Source organism: Molossus molossus, unplaced genomic scaffold (assembly GCF_014108415.1).
Source record: "Molossus molossus isolate mMolMol1 unplaced genomic scaffold, mMolMol1.p scaffold_m16_p_9, whole genome shotgun sequence".
Taxonomy (NCBI): domain Eukaryota; kingdom Metazoa; phylum Chordata; class Mammalia; order Chiroptera; family Molossidae; genus Molossus; species Molossus molossus.
Window position 1 is genome coordinate 32012717 of NW_023425403.1, and position 14661 is coordinate 32027377.

Below are 14661 nucleotides of genomic sequence, written 5' to 3' on the forward strand. Positions count from 1 at the left end.
GTCTTATAAATAGGAAAGTGGTACAATAACATTTTTTCCTTTAGAGAGATAAATATGAAAGTTGTATAAATTCAAATAACCTCTGTTCAGTAAGGGATTGGGATGTGTAGTCTGTCCAATTTGTGCCTAATGGGTTGTTCTCCACAGTGTTCACCATTTAAACAATTGGATTACTGGATTTTTATTGTCTTCAGGCACTATCAAATATGATAAATCTTTGTAATGTTCAACAAGTTTGACAAGATTCTCTCAACAGAATTTATAAAGTGATGAGTCGCTTCAAATGTTAATATACTTAATAAATATTGAATGACCTCCTATAGCAAAGACAAAACTTATTTAGAAAGCAAAGGAAAATAAGCAAAACACAAGTGTAATAATCATAACTTCTGATCGATAAAGGTGACAGTGAAGAAAACAAGCCTTTGGACTCTATTCAATGACTAAAATTAAATTGTTTTTGGTATGTATGTTATTGTTGTTTTTTGAATAAGATACTTACCTATGTTTGGCAATTATACCTAAGTTGGATTTTTTAAGAGAATCTGCGAGTTCTATAGAACAAAGGACTTTTTCCAAGCAAAGGGACTTTCCGAGCCTGGCTTTCCTTATTACTTAGATCCACTTGGGGGTTTGAAGTCAGCCTGAGAAACATTAAGAATTCCTCTCCTGAAAGTTTCTAAAACCACAGACATCATTTAAAAAGTCACTTAGCAAATTCAACATGATAATGTTAGGGTAATAACTCTGCCATAAAAAGCAGGTTCTCTGAAATCTACTGAAGAAATAGCAAGCATAAGTAGACATTAAAAATAAAAGCTTGTTCGAGGGGCTGTAAGAATTAAGCGAATAGTGTAATAGGCGCTTACCTCTCAACGATGATGCCTTCTGAAAATACTTAGGTTTCTTAATTATTTAAAAAATATTTTGCAGATAGAAACTATCAAAGTCATCATTGTTATATTCTATTAAACAAGGAAGAGAGGATGTATGTATACACATTGGGACACACACAAAGACCTGCAAAGAGCTTTTGAAATATCCAGCATTCCTGATTCATATAAACTAAATAATGGCTATATTTATAGGCATGATCCTACTATTTTATTTCCATTACTTTGTATGAAACTTGCATATTACTGATAAATAAATTGAAGACCAGTGAGTTTGAATGATTTCCCAAGGTCACCTGTCAAATAACGTGATTGGAAGTAAGCTGGTTCACAGCTAGAGCTTCAGGATAGTTTTCATTATATCTCAGACAAATCTCAGTGCAAGGTGTGAAATAAAGTTATATATTAGCAGTTTTTCTGACCTTCTCATCAACAAACCAGTCCTACATTAAAGGATTGACCTAGACTTAATAATCACTTGAAATGGAATATTGGCTGGTTCTCCCTTAAGTATTGTGCTAACAAATAAAAGTTGTTAATTTTAATTCTCTATTTTAATGAGACTTCTAGATTTTTAAAATAAGAAATTTATCAGTTTTCTTAGTTTTACAAAATGTAATATAAATTTATTGTTATATCTACAATATTCAAAATAAACATCTTTCTACTTTAAGCATTCTGTTGATTTTACAATTGCATTTGCAGTTAAATGTATAATTCCTCCTGTCTGCAATTTAGTTTATTTATGTGCCTTTATCTGATTTTGTTGACAAGTGTTATTAATGTAAAAATAGTATTTTTATTTATATAGACAATTTTTTAACAGTGGACTTAGAAAAAATATTTGTATAATATGTGTAGACTTTCTGTAATCATTCTTTCAGATCCATTTATTAGTAAATATTTGTGGTATAATATTAAAATTAAAGTAATTTTTATCTTTTTAATTAAGAAGATGTCAATAGTGAAAGAAAAATGTTGTTTTTATTGAAAAGAAAGATCAGATTCATTGTGTTTTTGTGCTGACCATAGGGGTTTTACATTTTTCTCACTTCCCCCCACCCCCGCCCCTTGCCTTTTGTTCAGAATAATGTATTCTTCATAGTAGCCTTTTCAGGCTCCTCCAACACACAGGCTGCACAAATTACAAGATTATGTAGAGTGGGTTTATGTTGTAGACGTCTGTCCACCCGGGACTTAACAAGCAAAAATTGTCAACTTGGACTTAAACCAATGGCCTAAAGCTAAAAGATAAGTGAAATTTCAGCTGTGCTTTAGAACACTTGCAAGTGTGTCTTCATTAAATCTATGATGTTCTCCAAAAAAGAGTTATTTCCAGTCAAAAATACAATTTGGCTTCACTCTCAGATGGTGTGAAAAAAAATTCAATAAACAGAAAGTCTCAGCCAGATGCCATGAGGCAGATTGTACCTTGGCACCTCTCCCACTTGGAGATGACCTTCATAGAAGGGGCATGTCATGTGACTTCATGTCAGTCTTCTCTGAGCAGTTATACTTTAATCCCTAAATAATCATTAGTAGGATGGAAGCCTCAAAAGTACAGCATCTAGTGGGTTACAAACCCCCCCCCCCCTTTTATTCTCAAGAACTCTTTTGATCTCTTTGGACCAAGAAAGGAAATACTTCTTTCTCTACCATATCTAGTGTTTGACATTTACTAGATATATGACTTGATTTGACATTTTGTTTAAAAACTGTATCTACTAACTTTCCAGGAAGTAGAAAACACATAGCACATTCTGGTCTGTTGGGTGAACAACCATATTTTCATAGTCACTCTATAATTTCCTGTTTGAACACTAGGGCACGATCTAAATGTAGTCGAGGATAATTTCAGACCAAAATAGTCTTCGTTCAGATTAATATACTCCTATTAAGCTTACTAGGACTATAAATTGATTCATTTTGGTAAAATTGGTTTTTAGACAATATGAAACACAAGAGTATTGGTTGTGAATATTTGGTATCATTTAAAAATTAGGGCACGCAGATCTAGACATGACTGAAACTCTGAAATAAAATGAGTTTGTTAACCTGACTTGCAGGAGGTGTCTTCTAAGATTAGGATTTTCAGATTAACATCAGACTACTAAATATAAAGCAATCCTTGAATTTATTATATTATCTGCTTTGCATGCTTTGGAGAATCCAATTTTGCAGATAATATAAACATTAAGGCTTTAGTTGGCATTTATTCATTCAATACAATTTATGCATTTATGTATTTGAAAGACAGTGAAGTTTAGAAAGAAAAAGAAAAGAAGGAAAAAAGGGAAGTAATTATTTTATTTATTTATTTAGTTAGTTTAGTTTATCATTATTGTTGAAAGTATTACAGATGTCCCTCCTTTTATCCCCTATTGACATCCTCCTTCCGGCCATTGCCCCCACCCCTGCCTTCACCACACTGTTGTCTGTGTTCATTGGCTATGCATATATGCATAGAACTTCTTTGGCTTATCTCTTCCCACCCACTCCTTCCTTCATCCACCTTCACTCTGAGGTTTATCAGTCTGTTCCCTACTTCCATGTCTCTGGATCTATGTTGTTCATCAGCTTATTTTGTTCACTATAGTCCACAAATATGTGAGATCATGTGGTACTTGTATTCTATGACTAGCTTATTTCCCTTAGCATCATACTCTCCAGGTCCCTCCATGTAGTCTCAAAGGGTAGAAGATCCTTCATTTTTACAGCTGCATAATATTCCATTGTGTAAATGTGCCACAGCTTTTTTATCTACTCATCTACTGATGGGCACTTGGGTTGCTTCCAGATCTTAGCTATTGTAAATAGTGCTGCTATGAACATTGTGGTGCATATATTCTTTCTGATTGGTATTTCAGGCTTCTTAGGATATATTCCTAGAAGTGGGATCACTGGGTCAAATGGCAGTTCCATTCTTAATTTTTTGAGGAAACACCATATTGTTTTCCATGGTGGCTGCACCAGTCTGAAACCCCACCAGCAGTGTACTAGAGTATGCTTTTCTCCACATTCTTGCCAGCACTTGTTTGATGATTTGTTGATGACAGCCATTTTGGCAGTTGTGGGGTGATACCTCATAGTCGTTTTAATTTGCATCTCTCTTTTGATTAGTAAAGTTGAGCATTTTTTCATGTCTCTTGGCCATTTGTATATCATTTGGAGAAGTGTCTATTCAGTTCCTCTACCCATTTTTTAATTGGATTGTCTTCCTTTTGTTGAGTTGTATGAGTACTTTATATTCTTTTGGAAATTAACCCCTTAGCCAGTGTATCATTGGCAAATAAGTTCTCCCATACAGTGAATTCCCTTTTCATTTTGATGCTAGTGTCTTTTGCTGTGCAGAAGCTTTATGGTTTGATGTAATTCTATCTTTGATTTTTTTTTCTTTGTTTCTCTTGCCTTAGGTGATGTATCAGTGAAAATTCTGCTACATGTGATGTTTGCGATTTTGCTGCCTACATTTCTTCCACAATTTTATGGTTTCACAAGTTACCTTTAAGTCTTTTATCCATTTTGAGTTTATTATTGTGTATGGAGTAAGTTGGTTGTCTAATTTTATTTTTTGGCATGTACCTGTCCAATTTTGCCAGCACTATTTACTGAAAAGACTGTCTTTATTTTATTGCATGCTCTTGCCTTTTTTGTCAAATATTAATTAAGCACAATGTCTTGGGTTGATTTCTGGGTTCTCTGTTCTGTTCCACTGATCTATATACCTGTTTGTGTGCCAGTACTAGGCTGTTTTGATCGCAGTGGCTTTGTAGTATATCCTGATGTTCAGTTTTGTGATCCTTCCAACTTTGTTTTTTTTTTTTTTCAAGATTGCTGTGGCTATTTGGAGTCCTTTTTGTTCCATATGAACTTTTAGAGTATTTGTTCTAGATCTGTGAAATATGCTGTTGGCATTTCAATAGAGATAGCACTGTATCTGTAGATTGCTTTGGGTAGTGTGGACATTTTAATGATGTTGATTCTTCTAATCCATAAACATGATATATGCTTCCACTTTTTTTTTTATATCATCCTCTATTTCTTTTTTCAATGTTCTATAGTATTCTGAGAACAGGTCTTTTACCTCCTTGGTTAAATTTATTCTTAGGTGTCTTAATTTTTTAGTTGCAATGATAAATGACATTTTTATTTTTAGTGTCTTTTTCTGATTGTTCATTATTGGTATATAAAAATGCCATCGATTTCTGGATGTTAATTTTGTATCCTGCTACTTTGCTAAATTCATTTATTAAATCTAGTAGTTTTTGGTGGAGTCCTTAGGATTTTCTGTGGACAATATCATGTCATCAGCAAATAATGACAGTTTCACTCCCTCCTTTCCAATTTGAATACCTTTTACTTTTTCTTCTTGGCTGATCACTGTGGCTAAAACTTCCAGTGTAATGTTGAATAAAAGTGGCAAAAGCAAATATCCCTGTCTCGTTCCTGATCTTAAGAGAAATACTTTTAATTTTTTCCCATTTGGTATGAGGTTGGCTATAGGTTTGTCATATATGACCTTTATTATGTTGAGTTATGATTCTTCTATACCACTTTGCTGAGAATTTTTTTGATCAAAAATGGGTGCTGGATTTTGTCAAATGCTTTTCAGCCTGTATTGATATAATCACATGATTTTTATCTTTCATTTTTTTATGTGGTATATCACATTTATTGATTTGTGAATATTGTACCAGCCTTGCATCCCTGGGATAAATCTCACTTGGTCATGGTGAATAATTTTTTTAATATATTGCTGAATCTGATTTGCTAATATTTTGTTAAGGATTTTGGCATCTATGTTCAACAGAGATATTGTAATTTTCTTTCTTCGTAGTGTCTTTGTCTGGTTTCAGAATTAGAATTATGCTGGCCTCATAAAAAGAGCTTGGAAATCTTCCTTTCCCTTGAATTTTTTGTAATAGCTAAGAACAGGTGTTAGTTCTCCTTTGAATGTTTGATAAATCTCCCCTGTGAAGCCATCCGGGCCTGGATTTTTGTTTGCTGGGAGTTTCTTGATTATGTCTTCAATTTCCTTAGTTGTTATTGGTATGTTCAGGTTTTTTGACTCTTTCTGTTTGAGTTTTGGAAAACTGCATGATTCTAGGAATTTGTCCATTTTGCCTAGGTTGTTCCAATTGTTGGCATATAATTGCTCATAGCATTTCCTTACAATCCTTTGTATTTCTGGGGTGTCAGTTGTTACTTCACCTCTTTTATTCCTGATTTTATTTATTTGGGTCTTCTGTCTTTGTGGTTGGTATGTCTGGCTAAAGGTTGATCAATCTGGTTTATATTTTCAAAGAACCACCTGTTGCTTTCACTTATTTTTTTGTACTGCTTTTTGTTTTTTTCTCTATGTCGTTTATTTCTGCTCTGATCTTTATTATTTCCTTCCTTCTACTTGCTCTGGGTTTTTCTTTTTTCTTTTCTTTTTTTATCATTTCTAATTCTTAAAGTTGTAGCCTTAGATAGTTTATTAAAAGTTTTTCTTGTTTCCTGTAGTTCTATGAACTTCCTTCTCAGGACAGCTTTCACTGTGTTCCATAAATTTTGTGTTGTTGTGTGTTCATTTTCATTAGTTTCCAGAAAGTTTTTTATTTCTTTCTTGATCTCATTGGTAACTCATTTATTGTTTAACAACATGCTATTTGGCCTTCATGTGTTTAAATGTTTTGAGTGTTTTTACTATAATTGATCTCTAGTTCCATGCCATTGTGATCTGAGAAGATGCTTGATATGATTTCAGTCTTCTTGAACCTATAGGGACTTAGTTTATATCCTAACATGTGATCTATCTTTGAGAATGTGAACTAATTATTTTTAAAAATTCTTGTCTTACAGGAACTTAGAGTTTATAAGGAAGACTTATGTAAACAAAAATTTTCAGAAGGTGCTAAATTCAATTATAATAGAATTTGGTGCAAAGGGAGTAGAGAGGTGAGGGTATTTATTCTGGCCAGATAAGAGAGGCTTCACACAGGAGATGGCCTTAAGCAGAGTCTTCAGTGATGAATAGGTTTACAAAATATGCAGGTGGTACATACACAAGACAGAGTAATAGTAATAATAGTATTATTAATAATATAAATTTTAAAAAATGGTTCTGAGGTTGGCAACAACTAAAAGGGCTTCTCTTCATTTTCCCCTAAATTTATCTCACTCTGCCGATGTAATTGTCTAGCTATTTCTGTCTTTATTTCTCTATTGTATGTATATATTTGTTAGTATTTATTGACCCTCCTGCCCATTTTGTGGAATGAAGGACCTTACCAACTCACTTCTCTTTCTCTACCTACCTTCTTAGTTTTGTTGGATATACATTTACCTTATATTGTCAAGATAGATAACATTTAAATGCCTTTCTGGGACCATAATGAATGTCCTCTGTGTGCTCTATTATTGATTCTAAAAGTTGAAAATCAACTACAGATAGTTACATTATCAGGATTATATTAAACAACTGTCACTTCAAAGGCAAGTGGGGGGCAAAGTCTTCCCCACAAATTCACTATCAGTATCTGTGGCTCACTTAAGGTGAAGGATGCAAACAACACTGTTATGTGGATTTCCTTACATTCCATAGAGTGTTCAATTTCATGTCAAATTTAATTTTCTTAGCACATAAGCTGTTACTTCTCCTATGAAGTGTTTCTTCTTGCAGTTTCTAATCACTGTTCAAATATTTTTGTGTGGGAAAAATCATATACTTTGTTCACACTATTTCTAAACTATTTCAGTTGTTCTTTATTCTCTTTTGTAAGAGATACATTCTGTTTGCCTTAACGTTTTCATGTGGACTGAGGATGGCTTTCCAAGGCTGATGCACAGCTGTCGTTCTGGAATTCTATTTTTCACATCTGCTGAGTTAGTCCCTTTGTTTCTAAAATCTTGTTCTTGGTCTTCCTCTATTTATTTTTTTTTTTCCTAGTACCTCTCATCTGAATATTTCAGAAAGGGTAATTGGAAGGTTAATATCCTGATTCTGTACATGTTTGAAAACACTTTACTTGTCTTTCAAATTAACCAACACTCTAGGCATAAAATTTGTATTAATTTGTGACTATAACAAATGACCAGACATGGCTTAAAATGACACATGTTTATTTATCTTACAGTTCTGTAGGTCAGACATCTAACCCAGACCTCTCTGGAGGTGGCCCTTTCTGGAGGATCTAGGGGAGAATATTTCCTGCTTATTCAGGTTGGCAGAATTCAGTTCCTTATGCTTATAAGACTGAGGTGACCATTTTCGGGGGGTGTAAACTGAGGGCTGTTTCTAAAGTCCAGAGACCACTGCACTCCTTGGCTTTTTGCTCCCTGCAAAGCCAGCAGTGGTGGGCCAAATGCTCGTGTCACATTTCTCTGACCCTACTGTTGTCGCATGACACTCTGGCCCAACCAGAAAAGTTCCTCTAAAAAATTGATAACTATGTGAATATTCCAAGATAATCTCCCATATCAAGGTCCATAAACTTAGTCAAAGTAACTTTTGTGATATCATGTAACCTATTCATAGGTTTTGGGAATTAGACTGTGAGACTCTTTATTCTGCCCAGGTTAAAAAACATTTTTCCTTCCAAAATTTAGAGGTACTGCTCTTTTCTTTTTCTACCCTCAATTATTATTTTTATGTCAATAATTTTGTGTCAGCGGTCTTTTTATTCCTCCATTGGTAACTACCTATCTCTCTGAAAAAGTCAGGTTACTTCATTCCTGAAATTCTGACATCCTATGGGTTTAGTTGTAGCCTTTTCCAATTCCTCTTGTTTGACATTCGGAAGGCCCTAGGAATGTGATTTTTTGGGTCTTTTTTGAGGTCAGAAAATCTTTCCTGTAGAATTTTTTTGAATCAGTGATCTTCATTCTACTTTTAATACCCATCATTAGGTCCACACTTAGTAAATATTTATGTGAGAGAGAGATGTTTACACTGGCATATAGATTTGGTTGTTAAGAGCAAAAGGAACCCAAGAGTGTGTATTTATGAAGAGAAGAAGCTATAAGAAGAAATTAAAAAGAATACTTCCATTTAAGGGTAAGCAGAGAAAAAGAAAGGGCTAGTGATCTTGTGGAATGGCAACATTAGCAGGAAATTGCTCTGGTAAACTTCTATCTCCTAAAATTCTCAAGTCTCCACTGAACTACAGAATTTTACTTAATTTTCAAGGTTTACAGAAGTGTTTCTGATCTTCTAAGAAGAGTTTGCAATGCTGCATAATTTGAAAATGTGTTGTAAACTATAAAGTGTTCTGCAGATTTAGGTTATTAATGTGATTGCTATTATCTCAGAATACTTTCATTCTTTCAATGAATACCTACTAATATTCCTTTTTTAACTTTATTGAAGAATAACTGACAAGTATAATTTAAGCTATTTAAAGTGTACAGTGTGATAATTTGATATACATATAGACTATGGAATGATTACAACAATTAAGATCAAGATAACACGTCCATCACCTCAAATAGTTCACTCTTTTTTTTTTCTGTGTGGTAACAAGGCTTAAGGTCTACTTTTAGCAGCTCTGAAGTATACGATATTGTACTATTCACTGTAGTTACCCTGCTGTACATTAGTTATTAGTCCTCAGAACCAATGTTTCTTATAAGATTCCAATTAAGCTTCAATTGTTCCAGGTCTTTTTCTCTTCCTAGTTTCTCTTACCTTAGTATGTCTATTAGATTCTATCTTAAATATTTACATGTACTCTATCAATATGATTTATACTGAGGTCCCAGGAAAGGGATATTTGAAACTGAGATTTCACTCCAAGAGACAGTACAACATTTGGGATGATTGTTGCCTGTTTGAAAACACTGAAGTAGAAAATATTATATTTTAAAATACACTTCTTTTACATGCCATCTGAGCATGGGTATAATCACAGATTCTTTGTGGCTGAAACATAATGAGTTCTTCAGTCCTCCCTGCAGGACAGTGGTAGGCACTTCCCACCATTTCAATATATGAATAGTTTTGCAACGGGCCACAAATAAATACTTTTATTCAGAGTCAGTCTTCTTGTTCTGGTGATTACAATAGCAAGGTAGAGACAATAAACAGGGTCTGCTGTACAAACTAACATTGTAATGAAGATCTAAATTTGCTCGTTATCCCTGGAAACAGCAGTCAGAAGGTACAGAGGGGACGGGATATTGCTGTTCTTTTGCGTACTTTGCAAGGAGAAAGAAGCAATTTAAATAAAATATCTGAAAATAAACTGCTGGGAATTTGTCAGAAGTGTGCTCCTTGTCTCTGCAGGAAGTCTGTGAAGGGCTATAATGATGAGGAAGTTTTTACCCAAGTCTGTGATACACTGAGTACAGGGAGGAATCTCTTCCTCAACTATGTCTTTATCTGTGTAGCCCAAAGGGGCCACTCCCATCCCTCAGGCTGGTCAGCAGGCTCCAAGCCAAACTATTCCTCTAAAGGGGATATTGAAGATGGGGTAAATTTTTCTGTGTGATTCATACTTACTTTGCACCCAGACTTGGTAAACTGTGTAATCTATTATTTATTAGATTATAGTCAAGTATTTGTTTTAAAATATATTTATGGTCTCCACCCACCATCAAAAAAAGCAAAATGAGAGGCATCTTTTAGCTACCTTTGAGTAGAACCTTACAAATGGCTTCCTATTTTCAAAGTCACATTTTAAATAAGAAACACTTATTCTTATTCCATAATTTAATAAGTCATTCCATAATTTAAAATCTAGTAGAATAAATATATGTTAAACTTTTATTTTATTGTGATTTTTAATTTAAAAAAATTTAAAGCTTTCATTTAAAACAATGTGTGTGTGTTTTTGTTTGTTTTTCATCAGAGAGATACTATTTCATTTTCCCCTCATTGGTAATTTATTTAAAAAATTACAGTTGACATTCAATATTATTTTATTTTAGTTTCAAGTGTATGGCATAATGGTTATGTTATCAGAGAAATGGACGGATGGTCTTTCTCCATTGCTAGTGTGCCACTGGAATAAGCATTTCCAGAGGCCCCATGGGAGGATGAGAGGTGGTAGAAAGCTTTATTTGCATGGAATTACATCCCTGGGATTTCAAAATCCCATTTCCCTTGGCCCAGTCCTGGAAGAGGTGGGGATTCAGCAGAGCCGGAAGCAAAGACAGTGTCCAGAGTTTCCGTTCCGTGATGGAGCTGGGTCCAGTACAGTTATCAGGCTAGTTACAGTCCATCAGCCCATTGTGTGTGGTCCACGTGGCTGTGGCTATGTGGGTGAATCCAGGAACGTGAGAGCCCAGCAGGCCAGGAGTCAGGCACCAGCAAGCAAGAGGCAAGAGAGAGAACTCCTTTGTATAGGAGTTTAAATATCTTAGACATCCCACTTGCAGTGGCCACACCTACTCTGGCCAATGGCCTGTTTCCAGGTGTGACTGACTGGCAAGTACCCTCCCTACATCACCCAGACATTACCAGGCAAGCCTATAATATTTACCTTCCAATTCCTTCTTCCCTATTAATTAATAACCAGGTTATTTTCAATGCTATCAGTTAGACATTTAAGGACTTATTTTAATTGATTTTAAATGACCTAGAATCTTAAGGTCTTATTGTTTATTTCTGCAATTTCCATTTAATATTTTTGGACTGTGGTTGAATACACGTAACTAAAATCCCAGAAAGTGAAATTGAGGATAAGGGGGATCATGACCAGGATGTGTGGGAGGTAGAGGTAAACTTCTCCAAGCCTGATCTCCTCAGGCTGCATTTCCAAAGAGGACAAAACTGGCCTCTTGCAAAATTGACCTCCTGCAAAGGTCCATGGAGAGCCCTGTGGGCCCAGGGCTGTAGAGGGAACATCCTGGTGAACCCCAAGACTTGTACCTGTCACCTCACCCCAATTGTGACATTGTGATTTATAATAAGAACTGGATAGTTGGTCTTTGTCCCCGTTTCTAGCACAAAGCTCCTAAAACCTTAGGAATTCTCTACATAATAAGAGGGAGCATGCTTTCCTTTGTTATGTTAATGAGATGACTTTTGGAAAGCATCTAAGGATGGGACTGTTTGTCAGGAGAACTAACAGGTGATTTGAAGGTTGGAACTTTTAGGACCTCCTCCCTGATCTCCAGGGGAGGGAAGAGAGGTTAAAGGTTGAGTCCATTGTCAATGGCCAATGATTTTATTTTTTTTTTATTTTTTATTTTTTTTATCCTCACCCGAGGACATTTTTCCATTTTTTGTTCAGGTAGAGTGGGAGGGAGAGAGAGGAACAGAGAGAGAGAGAGAAACATCGATGTGAAAGGAACACATCGAGTGGCTGCCACCCGCACAACCGACCAGGGCCGGGGACAAACTGCAACCGAGGTACGTGCCCTTAGCGGGAACCGAACCCGGGTCTCTCAGGACCGCAGGCTGACGCTCTAACCGCTGAACCAAACCGGCCAGGGCTGGCCAATGATTTTGTCAGTCATACCTATAAACGAAGTTTCTATAAAAACCCAAAGAACAAGGTTTGGAGTTTCCAGGTTAGTGAACATGTGGTGATTTCGGGGCAGAGAAAGCACCCTTGGAGAGGTTATGGAAGCTCAGAACCCTTCTCATATACCTCGCCCTATGCATCTCAATCTTCTTGTTCTTGAGTTATATCCTTTTATAATAAACTGACAATCCAGTAAGTAAAATATTTTTTCTGAGTTCTCTGAGCCGTCTAGCAAATTGAATCCAAGGAGCGGGCTGTGAGGACCTCTGAGCTATAGCCAGTCTGTCAGAAGCACAGATGACAGGCAAGGTGACAACCTAAACTTGAAACTAGCCTTTTAAGTGGTGATGGGACAGGGGAGGGAGGACTCATGTAGGACAGAGCCCTCAGCTTGTGGGATCTAACCCTATCTCCAGGTAAAACTGTAGAGCACAAAGCTGGTGTTGAGCATTGTTTAGTGGTGTTTTGTAATTGGGTGCAGAATCTTACTTATAACGCCAGGAATCGGTTGCTTCTCTAACCACAAATACTGATGTGGTGACTCCTGTCTTGCCATGTCATAGGGCTGCAACCCAAAATTTGGATCTCAATGCCGATCACAATAAGGAGGAGTGGGCACCTCCTTCCTTAAACTATAAATGATGAGCTGATTGGCTAGGGGTGGAGCAAAGCCTTTGTCACAGCATATTACATTTGCATGTTGACTGTAATTCTTCACAATATTATAGCATTCAGAGGTAGGGCTTTGGGGAAGTAATTAGTTTTGGAGGAGGTCTGAGGATGGGGACCCCATGATGGGATTAGAGTCTTCATGAAAGAAAGAGACCAGAGCTTGCTCTCTCTCGGCCACATGAGGACCCCGAGAGAAGGCAGCATCTGTAGACCAGGAAGAGGTCCCTGAGTAGAACCTGACCATGCCGTCAGCCTCCAGAACCATGAGAAATACATTTCTGGTGTTTATTCACCCAGTCTGTGGAATACTGCTATGGCAGCCCAAGCCAAGTAAGACAGTAAGAAAACAAAAAGAAGGGGGCTTTTGATTCATCCTCTATCAATGGAATGTGCTCCTTATAAATCTAATGAGCTCTCTCCTGGGACAGGCATAGTAGTTCCTTCAACAAATGCTAACCGAACCCCTGATTGAACCACTGTTGAATTCTCTTTGACTGAGATTTGATGGTGTATATTGTTATGAATAAAGGTACCAAATAATCCTAGAATTAAATGAAGAGGAACAGAGAATATTTTCCTGTGATATTGGAATATTTTAATGGTATTGGGATAGGGGGATGGATATCTTTGGCAATTTATTTCAAATTCAAAATAACCTGGGTACATTTCCCTCACACTTCACAGTGTTTTTTTTTTTTTTTCTTTTTCCCTGAAGAGTTTCTCATTCATTACTTAGTCCCATCATTCATTAGAGTTTAGAGGGGTAGAGTTGGATCTACCCCATATTCTATCTTTAAATCATATTGTTATTGGTGGGGTGTCCTCTGTGTCCCCATCGGTTGCCAGTGGAAGCAGGCTTCTTGGGGTGCCACTGGAATAACAATTTCTGGAGGCCCACATGGGAAGATGAGGTATTGTGGAAAGTTCATTTCCAAGGAATTCAATCCCTGAATTTCCAAAGCCCATTACCCTCCATCCTGCCAAAGAAAAAGTCCCATTTCGTCTTCAGCAGAGCTGGGATTAAACCACTGCCCAGAGCCTCCATTCCCTACCGAGGCACAGGCTAGTCCAGCCAGTTTAGTTTCTGTTCCCACTGCAGGCCATTGTGTGCAGGGTGCACATGGTGGTGGAAGGAACATGGACGAGTGCAAGGAAGCAGGGGTGAAGTAAGAGGAATAAGAGAGAGACGGCCTTTGTCTGCAGATTTTAACCTTCAAAGATTTTGTGAGCTTCTTGTGGCTCCACCCCCTCTAGCAATGATCTTTTTCTCAGGTTAGATTGACAGGCAAACACCATCCCTCTGTTACCCTGATTTCACTGCACATGTGCCCATCTTTCCCTTTGTTGGACCCCTTTCCCCAGTGATCTCCAGGGAATGGACCGTTGGTTCCCTGGGGAATGTAAAGTTGCAGCTTCCTGGTGAAGCTGCCCAGATGATCATGCTTATAATGTCCGGCCTCCCCTATTCTATTATTAATATTAATAACTAGCTAATTACAATAGTAGCAATGTCACCAAGTGATCTGCAGAGTCCCTTGTTCTCACAGCTGACTAGGGTCCTCGTTTCCAGCTCAGACCTTATAGCACTAACACATTACCATTTAGCAAGAGTATCTGTGGAAGTTCTGCAGCAAATCACATAAAAG